Below are 14639 nucleotides of genomic sequence, written 5' to 3'. Positions count from 1 at the left end.
GCCATCTTTACATTTAACATGTCTCTGTTGAGGAACCAGCACTATTAAGCTGGTGCTTTGACAACTACATCGACAAGAGACCAGGATATACGACATGTAAAGGTGAAAGGACAGTGACTAAGGGGAGCAAATGAGCTTTTAAACAAGCCTGACACCATCCAGCTAGTTTTCATATTGCCTCCTGTGAAAAATCCTGACATATTGGTACATTGCCATGAGTTATTTCTTCATATAACTGGCTATAGTGGCCTAACATTATTTGATCTTGTAAAGTGTTATCTGGGACTACAAACTTATTTTATTTTAAGCTCAATGACATTTCATCAGCAGTTAACACAGCATGAATAGCTAAAACTCACTTTGGCACAGTGCATGAGGCCCCCAGGATTTCACTGCTTTATTTTTGTTCAAATACATAGCTCTCTGACTTTTCTACTTTGGATAGTTTCTGTTTTGATACAGCTTTGTGAGTTTTGAGCCATATTTTTTAGTCCTTTATTATATATTATATTATTTATTTTACCACAAGATGTATTTATTATCTGTAATAGTGAAAATTAATTCCCTTCATTTCTCTACGTTAGCTACACCTAAAAAGGGAAGACATTTATTTCCTGGTCATGTTTATAGGGGTAGAATGAAGAGGTGACAATGATGGTCATTAAGTAATCTATGAGATGCTTCCAACCTGACAAATCTCTGTTCTGGGCTCGGAGAGGACTTAAACACTGGCAGGGTTCTCACTGAACCTTCAGAGGATTCTCTCGATTTGAAACTAAAACCCTGAGTAAGACCTGGATTGTTATAATGTTTTATGGAAACTCAAAACTATCAGTATTAATTGCTATTGAGCTACGAACTCTCTGGGATTTTCTCTTTAAATTCAAGAAATTGTTTATTTTCTAGATGTATTTTAATTTTACTTTGTTTAAAGTCTTTGATTTCTGCCCAATCAATAACATCAACCATACAATTAATCTGCTTCTGTCTTTGAGACAGCTGAAAAACCAGCTAATTTCTCAATCTACTAGGCATAAATTCAGCCTGTATGGAAACTCAGCCTACTTTTTCACCAGTTCTGTAACAACTTTCTCATCTGCAACATGAGAAAACAGCCACCTAGGTCATAGAGTCACCAGAAGAATTATATAACAAGACTGCACTGTATTTGGTGATTGACAACATATATTGCTGTCAATAGCAACATTTTCTTAATAAAACAATAATAACATATGCCACAAGAAGATAAACAATAGATTTTTGCATGCTCTGTCCATTGCAATACTTTGCTCATGCCTAACAAGAATTCTGAAAGAGATGGGAATACCAGACCACCTAACCTGCCTCTTGAGAAACCTATATGCAGGTCAGGAAGCAACAGTTAGAACTGAACATGGAACAACAGACTGGTTCCAAATAGGAAAAGGAGTACGTCAAGGCTGTATATTGTCACCCTGCTTATTTAACTTCTATGCAGAGTACATCATGAGAAACGCTGGGCTGGAAGAAGCACAAGTTGGAATCAAGATTGCCAGGAGAAATATTAATAACCTCAGATATGCAGATGACAACACCCTTATGGCAGAAAGTGAAGAGGAACTAAAAAGCCTCTTGATGAAAGTGAAAGAGGAGAGTGAAAAAGTTGACTTAAAGCTCAACATTCAGAAAACGAAGATCATGGCATCTGGTCCCATCACTTCATGGCAAATAGATGGGGAAACAATGGAGACAGTGTCAGACTTTATTTTTAGGGGCTCCAAAATCACTGCAGATGGTGACTGCAGCCATGAAATTAAAAGACGCTTCCTCCTTGGAAGGAAAGTTATGACCAACCTAGATAGCATATTCAAAAGCAGAGACATTACTTTGCTAACAAAGGTCCATCTAGTCAAGGCTATGGTTTTTCCAGTGGTCATGTATGGATGTGAAAGTTGGACTGTGAAGAAAGCTGAGCACCGAAGAATTGATGCTTTTAAACTGTGGTGTTGGAGAAGACTCTTGAAAGTCCCTTGGACTGCAAGGAGATCCAACCAGTCCATCTTAAAAGATATCAGTCCTGGGTGTTCTTTGGAAGGAATGATGCTAAAGCTGAAACTCCAATACTCTGGCCACCTCATGCGAAGAGTTGACTCATTGGAAAAGACTTTGATGCTGGGAGGGATTGGGGGCAGGAGGAGAAGGGGATGACAGAGGATGAGATGGCTGGATGGCATCACCGACTCAATGGACATGAGTTTGGGTGAACTCCAGGAGTTGCTGATGGACGGGGAGACCTGGAGTGCTGCAATTCATGGGGTCGCAAAGAGTCAGATATGACTGAACGACTGAACTGAACTGAACAAGAATTCATCAATCAGGGTGATCATATTAATTGATAAGTATAAGTGTTGACTTTTGCATCTGTGCTGATTATAATTTAGCCCTCCCTTTAGAAACACTTTTTATGGGTGTATAGGCAACCCACTCCAGTGTTCTTGGCTGGAGAACCCCAGGGACGGGGGAGCCTGGTGGGCTATGGGGTGGCACAGAGTCAGACACGACTGAAGCGACTTAGCAGCAGCAGCAGCAGCAGCAGCAGCAATACACATACAGAAAAGAAGTCTAAGTGTTACAATGTGATGAATTTTCACAAAATGAACACAGGGTATGTAACCAATACTTGGATGAAGAAAACAGTATTTCCAGCATCCTCAAAGTGCCCCTGTGTACCCCATCCTGCATACTGGAAAACTCCAGAGAAAACCACTAGCCTGACTCCTAATGCTGTAAGTGTTTCATCTGTTTTATAATTTTTTAGACATGGAAATTGACATGGAACTTTATGTATGGAATTATTAGAACAAGCCTTTCTGAAGCTTAGTTAAGCTTACCACATCAAGAAGTTCTGAGCCCTGAAGAAGCTTGCCTTTTCTTTGGTAACTTAAGGAAAGTGAGCTGGAAGAGAAGGGGGATGAGGAGAAGAACCATATAATCTGCCATCCAAACTGGAACACCTTTGAGAGCAAAAGGAGGTACTATACATAATGACGCTGGGACAAAAGGTGTAAACAGTGACTGTCCCCAGCAAACCAGATCAGAAGGGATGGTAGAAGGCAGCAGGGTTGCCCTAGCAGGCAAAATCTATCTTAAAGATCATAAAATAAAATCCACTCACAGTGCCTGAGATGTAATTGAGACTGGGGGCTAGAGAGCAACTTCCCATAGAGTGTGAAAGTGAAAGTGTTAGTCATTCAGCCATGTATGACTCTTTGTGACCCCATGGCTTGTAGCTCACCAGGCTCCTCTGTCCGTGAAATTCTCCAGGCAAGAATACTGGAGTGGGTAGCCTTCCCTTCTCCAGGGGATCTTCCTGACCCAGGGAGTGAACCTGGGTCTCCTGCATTATAGGTGAATTCTTTACTGTCCGAACTAACAGGGAAGCCCCCCACAGGGTGTGGTTATTGGTAAAACTCAGGTCAATAATTATTTACTGAGTCCCAGGTAGGTGCAAGGCACCACAAGGACACAAAGACAGCTCAGGCATTGCACACAATACCACAGTAAGCTCAGAGTCTAATAGTGGCAATAAGACAAGTTCACAAATAGGTAAACTGCCAATGGAAATATATATACAAAGCACTCTGAGTTCCAAGGACATATACAAAGAGATACATGGATTCTAAGGAATGAGAGGTCATGTCTACTGGGAGATAGGAAAAAGCACCATGGGACATGTAGCAGTTAAGATGAATTTAGAGTCTGCTCCAATGGTTCTCAATCTTGACTGCACATTAGAATCATCTGGGGAGCTTTTCAAACTCCTGTTACCCAAGAAGTACCCCAGACCAGTCAAAACAGAATCTCTAGGAAAGGTATTCAGGCAAAAGTATTTTAAAAGCTCTCTCTCCCTGGTAATTTCAGTGAAGAGTCAAAGTTGAGAACCACTATTGTAGAAAGATGAATAGGCATTAGCTGGCAGGAAAGGTGGGAAAGAGAGGGGACCATGGAGAGAACAGATGTTAGTTAGTATATTCCATTTTTAGTAGGCACACAGAGGAGAATCATCCATTGGGAATTAGATATGGAGAAAAGGCAGCAGGGCAAAAATAATTTAACCCCCACCAGGAAAAAAAATTAATTAATTATGAAACCATTTGCTAAGGCCAATAACAGGGATGGATGGGGAAAGGATGCACTGAACATCAAGGGAACTGAGAATGGTAATAAATCCATCATGAATCATACAAGCCATCTGATAACTTCTGTTCCTCACATTAGCATCCCATTAAGCTGTTATTAGTGAGAGCAAGGAAACTGAATGAAACCAGCTTCCTGGGTTAGCACTAGCAGCCGGGAGAGAGTTAACAAGCTGCAGTCTTTCACTGGCATCTTCAAGGACCTGAGCTCCATTTGTAAGGGATGCTTAGAGGCCCCAAATCTTGACCTATCACACTCCTGCTGTGGGAGTTTGGGGGGGTGGCTAGAATTAATCACAGTGGGGACACAATTTACTGATCAATATCAGCCAATTAGAAGGCTCCCTGCTGTGGCGAGTTCCCTCGGAATGCCAGATGACCTCTGCCCTTGACTTTTCATGGGGGCAGATGTTTCTTTATCACAGCTGCTGATAAGTATGGTATTAGAGGATGTGTAGCTCGTTTCACAACATGCCAACCCCACCAGGGCACCTTGAGGCTGAAGATTCTTAGGACTTACATATGAGCCACCTGTCCATGGAAAATGCAGATGGAAATTGTATCAGTAATTAATTCACAGCTAAAGTGCCACTTTTTCTGCAAACTAACCCCCAACCTTCAAAAAGCCATTGATAACAACAGAAAGTAGGACACTCAGTCTTTCTGGTGAATTCACCCTGGTGTCACTCTCTTGCTCTCCTGCTTCTGTTATATCCATCAGGAGAGAGGAGATTCCAAGACCTGGAGCACAGCCAGAGGTGGCCAGATTTTTAACACATCAGTTTTGCCAATGGCCCAGCACAGAACCACCTAGTGGGAAAAAAATCCTAGTAGCTGCCATTATGTTCTATGGTATGGTCCAGGGACTCAAGACAGAGCTTCAGCATGGGCTTTAGGACCTCCCATCCTCCCTGAACTTATGTGATAGCTGTCTGTCATTATTGTTTATAGAGTCAGACCAATTTTTTTTTATCAGTTTTCTGAGATCTTTGCCACAGAGGTAATAAGCCCCAGGGCAAGAAAGTTTAGAAAAAGAAAAGTAAATAATTTTAGAAAATGTTCTGAAATTTATCATTTATTTTTGTGCTTTTTGCTTTCCAATCTTTATTTTAAAGAGAAAAATCTTTTACAGCTTTTCCTGCAGGCTCCAGAACTTCAGGCATTTGACCCCAAACTCCTTATTTGTTTCATCCCCTCTTGAAGGACTGCAAGCATGGTTTCTTCAGATGCCCACTTAAGGAAAACTTCTCAACTCTTCTAAGAATCCCCTGCCTCCATCCCTAGAGAATCACGGCTTCAAAATGAAACATAAAACAAGGTTTTGAGCTGACTTTCGTAAGTACAAGACCTGGGGCTTGTGATTCCCTCCCCTGCCCTTACCCCAATCCATAAATCTTTTCATTTAAGTCAAACTTGATAAAAACAACAATTTAAAATTTCCTTGAAGGGAAAAACAAGTTTTTGGAAGGTCAACCTAGAAGTTGTGAATGGATATGTTAGGGACAGCATCATAGATTTTGCCTTGGGAATTTAGGAAGAGAAGGAAAGTTTCATAAGCTGATGATATTTATACACATTAGACCCAAGAATTTTGAAGTATTTAAATGTACCACCTGGGGCCAACCTCTTTCTGTCTTGACCCTTCTCATTTGCCAAATCCCTAAGTGACTCTCTCTCTAAGCCCATCCCCAAATATAAAACAGTCACCCCATATCACTTGATCTGAGGGATGACTCTGCCCACATTCATTACTGCTATAAAAGGGGACATTGTCACCTTCCTATCTCATCACCTAGCTCTAAAAGCTTTGCAACCCTCTGCTGTGTTGCACTCTTGCCAAAAACATTTAGCTTGATTCTTATCAAGAGAGAAAAACCCAGACAAGTCCAAATCAAGAGACATAGATGCTTGTGTGAGTGCAGGCGCAAAACTGGCAAAATGTTAAAGCAATCATTGGGTCTAGTAAATATTATCAGGATTATATTACTTTTTCAATTTTTCTGTAGGTACAAAATTTTTTCAAAAACCCAAGGTGTACCTCACACTGACATAGCGTTCGATCCATGAATTAACTATGATAGTCAAAAAAAAAAAGTCTTACACTAGTATTTGGCACAGGAAATGAAACAGATTATTAAACCAATTTTCGACAAAACTGGAGGATATTTATGAAATACTGAATTCCCTTTATCAGGAAATGATCTCTCAAAGAAAAATAATACCATGTCCAAGGACCAACTTCATCATGAACAGAATTTAGAGAAAGTTCTTCCCTCCATGGTGACAAATCTTGTTTAAACTGCCTCATCAAAAGATGAAGAATTCTCAATTAACTAACTCAAAGCACTCAGATATCAAAATGGCAAATTTTCAGGAGAAAGCCACTGCTTTAGATATGGAAGGAACTCAGAAGTAATTTTATTAACTACATAAATGGTAAATAGGTTTCCTGCAATGTGAATAAGACCAAAAATGGATAATCAATTTATTTTATCTAAGAAATGTTGCAGCCATGAAATTAAAAGACACTTACTCCTTGGAAGGAAAGTTATGACCAACCTAGATAGCATATTCAAAAGCAGAGACATTACTTTGCCAACAAAGGTCCATCTAGTCAAGGCTATGGTTTTTCCAGTGGTCATGTATGGATGTGAGAGTTGGACTGTGAAGAAAGCTGAACACCGAAGCATTGATGCTTTTGAACTGTGGTGTTCAAGAAGACTCTTGAGGGTCCCTTGGACTGCAAGGAGATCCAACCAGTCCATCCTAAAGGAGATCAGTCCTGGGTGTTCTCTGGAAGGAATGATGCTAAAGCTGAAACTCCAGTACTTTGGCCACCTCATGCAAAGAGTTGACTCATTGGAAAAGACTCTGATTCTGGGAGGGATTGGGGGCAGGAGAAGAAGGGGACGACAGAGGATGAGATGGCTGGATGGCATCACTGACTCGATGGACATGACTTTGAGTGAACTCTGGTAGTTGGTGATGGACAGGGAGGCCTGGCATGCTGCGATGCATGGGGTCACAAAGAGTCGGACATGACTGAGCAACTGAACTGAACTGAACTGAATTGAAGAAATGTTAGACTAAATTATACTTTAAATTTCTTGATTTAAGGTCACCAGTTATATATATTTACTTGTATAGCCATATACATATTACATGATACAAACACATATATGTGGCATGATACATAACATGCTTCTAAGTGCAATTTATTAGATTTATTTACCACATTGTTTACAAGTTTTGTGCCCAGGAAAGACATTAGTCAGCTTATACTATTTTTAACTGCCTAGATGAATTTGTATTAGAATATGAAAATTTATCAAATTGTCTATTATTTTTGTTGATTAAACACATTTCTTTAAAAAATATTATAAGTTGACTAATTTCTCTTTTGGGCACAAAACTTGTAAACAGTGTGGTAAATAAATCTAATGAATCGCACTTAGAACCATGTTATGCATCATGCCACATATATGTGTTTTTATCGTGTAATATGTATGTGTCTATACAAGTAAATATATATAACTGCTGACCTTAAATCAAGAATTGGAAAAGAAATGCAAAAAAAGCAACATGGCTGTCTGGGGAGGCCTTACAAATAGCAGTGAAAAGAAGAGAAATGAAAAGCAAAGGAGAAAAGGAAAGATATAAGCATCTGAATGCAGAGTTCCAAAGAATAGCAAGGAGAGATAAGAAAGCCTTCCTCAGTGATCAATGCAAAGAAATAGAGGAAAACAATAGAATGAGAAAGACTAGAGATCTTTCCAAGAAAATTAGAGATACCAAGGGAACATTTCATGCAAAGATGGGCTCGATAAAGGACAGAAATGGTATGGACCTAACAGAAGCAGAAGTTATTAAGAATAAGTGACAAGAAAACACAGAAGAACTGTACAAAAAAGATCTTCATGACCAAGATAATCATGATGGTGTGATCACTCACCTAGAGCCAGACATCCTGGAATGTGAAGTCAAGTGGGCCTTAGAAAGCATCACTACGAACAAAGATAGTGGAGGTGATGGAATTCCAGTTGAGCTACTTCAAATCCTAAAAGATGATGCTGTCAAAGTGCTGCACTCAATATGCCAGCAAATTTGGAAATCTCAGCAGTGGCCACAGGACTGGAAAAGCTCAGTTTTCATTCCAATCCCAAAGAAAGGCAATGCCAAAGAATGCTCAAACTACAGCACAGTTGCACTCATCTCACATGCTAGTAAAGTAATGCTCAAAATTCTCCCAGCCAGGCTTCAACAATACGTGAACCATGAACTTCCTGATGTTCAAGCTGGTTTTAGAAAAGGCAGAGGAACCAGAGATCAAATTTCCAACATCCACTGGATCATCGCAAAACCAAGCGAGTTCCAGAAAAACATCTATTTCTACTTTATTGACTATGCCAAAGCCTTTGACTGTGTGGATCACAATAAACTGTGGAAAATTCTGAGAGATGGGAATACCAGACCACCTGACCTGCCTCCTGAGAAACCTATATGCAGGTCAGGAAGCAACAGTTAGAACTGGACATGGAACAACAGACTGGTTCCAAATAGGAAAAGGAGTACGTCAAGGCTGTATATTGTCACCCTGCTTATTTAACTTCTATGCAGAGTACATCATGAGAAACGCTGGGCTGGAAGAAACACAAGCTGGAATCAAGTTTGCTGGGAGAAATATGAATAACCTCAGATATGCAGATGACAACACCCTTATGGCAGAAAGTGAAGAGGAACTAAAAAGCCTCTTGATGAAAGTGAAAGAGGAGAATGAAAAAGTTGGCTTAAAGCTCAACGTTCAGAACACTAAGATTATGACATCTGGTCCCATCACTTCATGGCAAATAGATGGGGAAACAATGGAAACAGTGTCAGACTTTATTTTGGGGGGAAGCTCCAAAATCACTGCAGATGGTGACTGCAGCCATGAAATTAAAAGACGCTTCCTCCTTGGAAGGAAAGTTATGACCAACCTAGATAGCATATTCAAAAGCAGAGACATTACTTTGCCAACAAAGGTCCATCTAGTCAAGGCTATGGTTTTTCCAGTGGTCATGTATGGATGTGAGAGTTGGACTGTGAAGAAGGCTGAGTGCCAAAGAATTGATGCTTTTGAACTGTGGTGTTGGAAAAGACTCTTGAGAGTCCCTTGGACTGCAAGGAGATCCAACCAGTCCATTCTGAAGGAGATCACCCCTGGGTGTACTTTGGAAGGAATGATGCTAAAGCTGAAACTCCAGTACTTTGGCCACCTCATGCAAAGAGTTGACTCATTGGAAAAGACTCTGATGCTGGGAGGAATTGGGGGCAGGAGGAGAAGGGGACGACAGAGGATGAGGTGGCTGGATGGCATCACCAACTCAATGGACGTGAGTTTGAGTGAACTCTGGGAGTTGGTGATGGACAGTCATGGAGTGTTGGTCATGGAGTCCTGGTGTGCTGCAATTCATGGGGTCACAAAGAGTAGGACATGACTGAGCAACTGAACTGAAGTGAACTGAACATTGGCTCAGACGGTGAAGAATCCGCATGCAAAGCAGGAGATGCAGGTTCGATTCCTGGGTTCGGAAGATCCCCTGGAGAAGTGAATGGCTACCCTCTCCAGTATTTTTGCTTACAGAATTCCATGGACAGAGGAGCATGGTGGGCTATAGTCTATGGGGTTGCACAGAGTCGGACAGGATTGAGCAACTAACACTTTAAGAGATCATTAACATGTATAAGAAAGAAAAGACAAACAAAGAGTAAAACCATCACAAACTGTGTATCTATAAAAAGAAAATATGCGGCACATTGTGTATTTTCAACATGATTAAGAAGGCTAATAATCTGTATTCAGAAGCATTAGTCCATGTAGCACACGCTACTTAAGGCTCTCGGACTGATGATCAGAATAATAATCATGAACAACTTTTCCTGAATGCTTACCAAGTGCCAGGCACTACATTAAGCACTTTGCATATATTATGTGTCTTGTTTAACCCTCATTTTGTAGACGAAGCTCCTCAGACCCAGAGAAGTTGAGTGATCCGCCCAAGGTCATGTGTTTCATAAGTGGTCAAGCAGAGGTCCAAATCCAAGTGTCTCACTTCAGACCACACACTTACCACCATTCCAGGCACTGCAACTGTCAATGAGTGGCTCAGAATGAGACCGTGAATGGGACCACTCGTGCACAAGTTACCTCACAGCATGACAAAACGGTATAACTGTTCTGTTCTGCATTCGTTTTCCAGGTCGAAATCTCAACTGCTCTAGGACAGAAACTGTACAGTACTGTCTGCAGGTCAACCACATTGTTGGGGAAATATGTGATTCAGGCCAGCCACCTGCCCCTGCTTTCCAGGATTCTACCACTCAGCTCTGATCAAGCTAGCATCCCTCCTCCTGTCACCAGCAAAGCCCATGAAAAATTTCCAAGAATTAAAAATAGAATCTGGGTAAGGAAATAAAGTCTAACCTTTTTTGCCTTTGTGCTTGGACAAAGAAAATAGTTTCATTTGCTCACCGTGGGGCATGTGCAGAGGCCTCACACTGGCCATTCAGACCAGTTCCTAGTGCAAAATGGCCATGCCCACAGCTCAGCTCCGGGCGTATGCAGGAGCGCTGTGAATGGCACTACAATTCAAGATGGCCTTAGCAGGCTGTGTGCACAGAGTCGCTGCTCTGGCACTGTGACCCAAAACCCTGCGCAACATGCCTGCGCCATACTCATGAAAGCTCCGCCCTCTTTCCTCCATAGTAAGACTTCAATAAAGCAGCCCTCCTAATGGCTTGTTGGGGAGAACGTGTGCTAAGGAGCAAGGTTCCCCAACTTCTGGGATCTAATGCCTGATAATCTAGTGGAGCTGAAAGAATAATAATAGAAATAAAGTGTATAATAAATGTAATGTGCTTGAATCATCCTGAAACCAATCCCACCCACCCCCACCCCCAGGCCAAGGAAACATTGTCTTTCTAAAATCCAGTCCCTGGAGCCAAAAAAAGGCTGGGGATCCCTGCTATACAGCACAATTTCGCATCTGTCCATTTTCTGATCCCAAAATAAAAACTTGCCTTGGCTTCTGATCCCAGCTTGGCCTGATTCTGTTGGCCCAAAGGACACCAAGCAGAAGGACCCTTGCTGGGGACCAACTCTGGAAAGTAAATGACAGTCCCCAACCCTAGGTACCCACTGTGAGCTTGATCATGAGAACCATTTTTGCCAAAGCATGGAAAGGCCCCACTAACGGGAAAAAATCAACCTGGAGCCTAAGTAGGAAAGAACCTTTCTCTTCCACAGATCGGAAGTGGGGCTAAAGATGTTGGTTTGACCTGACTTGAAGACCGTGAAGAATGAAGTAAGAGCCACGTACTGCACTCGGCACATAGGAAACATGCAGCAAATGGCTACTGTTGTTACACAGTTTTTACCCTTGTGCTCTCTGTAACAGGATTGAGTCATGCATCTTAAAAAATCTGTGTTGGATTCCAGTGCTGGGGAGAGGGAAAGGTTACCCCTAATTCAGTCTGAGAGTGACAGTCAGATGGAGCCCTGGGGATCCACAGTTTGCTGGAAGAAACCCCAATTCTTTCAGCCTGTAAAGTAGTGGCACACAGCAGAAAGGTGAAATTATTCACTGGTCAAATGCATTAGAACATGTGACTTGTATGCATAGGATATTTGCCATCACAGTTTATACTCTATCAGGCTGAATGAAAGCCATTATTTCATAATTTTAATTTTAACCTATAACTCAGATACTAAGTTTCCTCAGGCTACATATTCCCCCTACAACTACATCATCATCAGTTGGACATTGTAAGTTGGGAGCGGGGGAGCCATTTTTTAAGAAAAGCATTTTTAAGCTAATATATCATTTCCAACACATCCTATATATAAACTACATATAAAACTGCTATGTTTCAGGGGCTATTTAGATTATTTTAGTCTGTTAAAAAGAGAAAAAAGAAAACATAATACTTTTTGGATACTTCAGACTTCTTTCCCTTTGCTTCCATGATCTTCTTTTCTCCCGTTAGTTTTATCTCTGTTCAAAAGCAAACTTTTAGACCCTGTAATTAGAAACAGAAACAATTTGGGGGTTTTGTACATCACCTGGCTCATTCTTCAGAATATTCTTTGCTCTATTTTTTAATGTACATTTTTAAAGGTAATAATGTAATAAACTTTGACCTTTAAAATCTTCAAAGAAATCAGTTAGAAAGAGGAAAAGACTAGGTCATGAGCAGAATGGGAAAAAAAAATATCTAACAAGGACAGGAAGACAGAAAAGTCCTAAAATGGAGTGTGTGTGTGTTGTTTTTCTTTTGTGTATGTATGTTTTAAGCAAGGAAATTTTGAGTTTAAAAAAAAAGTAAGAAATGAGAAAGATAGTAAGCTGCTTTTTCATAGGCAAAGATTTGTAAAGCAAAGAAAAGGAGAAAAGAATTGTAAAAAATCAGTGTGGTTCTCTGTGGCACCTGTTTATCCCATCAAGCTGACGCTTCCAGGTGCCATGTGTCCATATTGTCCTCTGGAGTCTTTGTTCTCAGCCAGGAGGAGATAATAATGCTCTCTCTATTTCTCTTCCTTTTCCTTCCTTTTCCCTCCCTCTCCCCTCCATTCTCCTCTCTCTTCTCTTCATTCTCCCTCTGCTTTTACATTCAGTTTCTGATAGTGTGCTTCCTGATTTGCCTGCAAACATGGCTCCTTTTCCTGGTATGGATAACATTTTGCTTGATCAAAGAAAATCAGTGAATTAAAACTCCTTCTGAAACCAAAAGTTCTTCCATGTTGTATCACAGGAAAATCTATAGCAGAGACCCCAAAGCTGTTCTCATGCTGCAACGAACACAGGAGTCGAGGCAAACCCAATACAAGCTGAGAACAGTCACATGTATCTGAGGCTAAGGGAAAATTACTCCTGAAAGAAGCAATATGTTGGCTGAAATTCATTATGAAATATAAATGACTAATGTCAAATCCTTTTCAGAAGCAGAAATTGATGAAGGGGAGGGCAGAGATAGGAAAGGATGAGGAACCCTTTAAGAAGGGAGCCTTCAGCAGAGGGGAGAAAAATAAGCAGAAAAAGACCTTTTCTGAAGGTCATCTGGGTCTGTGCCTCTATTTTACCTTGAACTTGCTCGATCCTTCACATATGTGTGAAAGAGTCCAGGTATAGTCATTCAAAATCAAACAGAAAATAGAGACCTATCTCAAAAAAATGGGAAGAATCTACAAAAATTCAAGGCAGTCATAGCCTAATTGTGTCTCAGGTTTGGGCCAGCCAACAACTCCCAACCCCAGGTCAGCTCCTAAAATTCTACTGTTCCTGTCTCAGCTGGTAGAGGTGGGTGGGCGGGTGTGTGTGCTAAGTCACTTCAGTTGTGTCAGACTCTACAACCTAGGCAGAGCCAGAATTTCCAAGCTCGTAACTGGACCATTGTTTTGATTCCTCCATCTCTTGTTCCTTGAGCAAATCAGCATTCTCATGCTGGTTTTGCTATCTTAAAGACCTTCAACAGTCTCTGAAACTGAATAGTCCTAATAGACTATTCCTGTCTAACTCCAAAAGTCCATGGCAAGAGGCAGTTTCTCATTTGCTGAGCACTACTTCAGTTTTACTGCATAGGGTAGAGAGTTAGTTTGTGAGACTAGAATATCTCACTGAGGTCTGCTTGCCTCTTCCTCCCCAAAGTATTAACTTAAAGAAGTAAAAAAAATTTACCTCCAAAGCAGTTATGGCATTATTCCCAAATCTGAGGATTACCAAAGGTCTCCTGACATAATTTTCTCCCTAAATATCAATAATAAAAAAATGTATTTATATATATAATCATAATATATCTCCATTTACTGAATATTTATTATGAATCAGACACTTTATATATATAGCTGTGTGTGTGTATCAGCTCATTTATAGATAAAATAGTCCTATAGGAGGACATATATATATATAAATAAATGCATCCTATACATATATAGAGTAAGACCTATCTCATTTTACAAATGATAAAATTGAAATTCAGTGATCTTGAACTACTAATTAGTGGCAATGGTAGCACGTGAGCCCAGGCAGCCTGACTTCAGAAGCCTGTGAGCTTACACTACACTAAACAATGCCTCTGTATGTGCCTCTAGCCATGGTATAACACCTCTGCAGGAATCCTTTACAGTAGACCAGAAACTCCTCACATTCAACTATGTCCAGATTTGCTTGATTTCATATTCTCAGTGTCAAGGCCAGGCCTATAAGAAAATGGTCAATATACTTGGAAGTAATACATGGAGGAGCTTCCCTGGTTTGCACACGAAACACCCTCCTCACCTCCCCATTATATATCTAGGGTCACAGCTATCTACAATGCCATTGGAAAGATGCGCTAAATAAGGCTTTGTAATGTGATTTTGGAATAGATAAAAGTTCCTTTCTTCATATTTGGACCTTATACTGACTAGTGGAGCCTTTAGTAGCATTT

General features: G+C 40.7%; 1 long non-coding RNA gene across 1 annotated transcript in view; it reads left to right on the top strand.

Moving 5' to 3' along the window:
• The window catches only part of LOC120854573, a 34864-nt gene extending 24090 nt beyond the window's left edge, over positions 1-10774 (top strand). The window contains exons 2-3 of the long non-coding RNA XR_005719012.1: positions 5379-5510; positions 10415-10774. This is a non-coding gene — a long non-coding RNA (uncharacterized LOC120854573). The remainder of the gene's footprint in view (positions 1-5378; positions 5511-10414) is intronic.
• The last annotated feature ends 3865 nt before the right edge of the window (positions 10775-14639 follow it).

This window comes from Oryx dammah, unplaced genomic scaffold, assembly GCF_014754425.2.
Source record: "Oryx dammah isolate SB20612 unplaced genomic scaffold, SCBI_Odam_1.1 HiC_scaffold_27, whole genome shotgun sequence".
In the NCBI taxonomy this organism is placed as follows: domain Eukaryota; kingdom Metazoa; phylum Chordata; class Mammalia; order Artiodactyla; family Bovidae; genus Oryx; species Oryx dammah.
The sequence above is the reverse complement of the archived record's forward strand: the minus strand, read 5'-3'. Positions and strand labels throughout refer to the sequence as shown.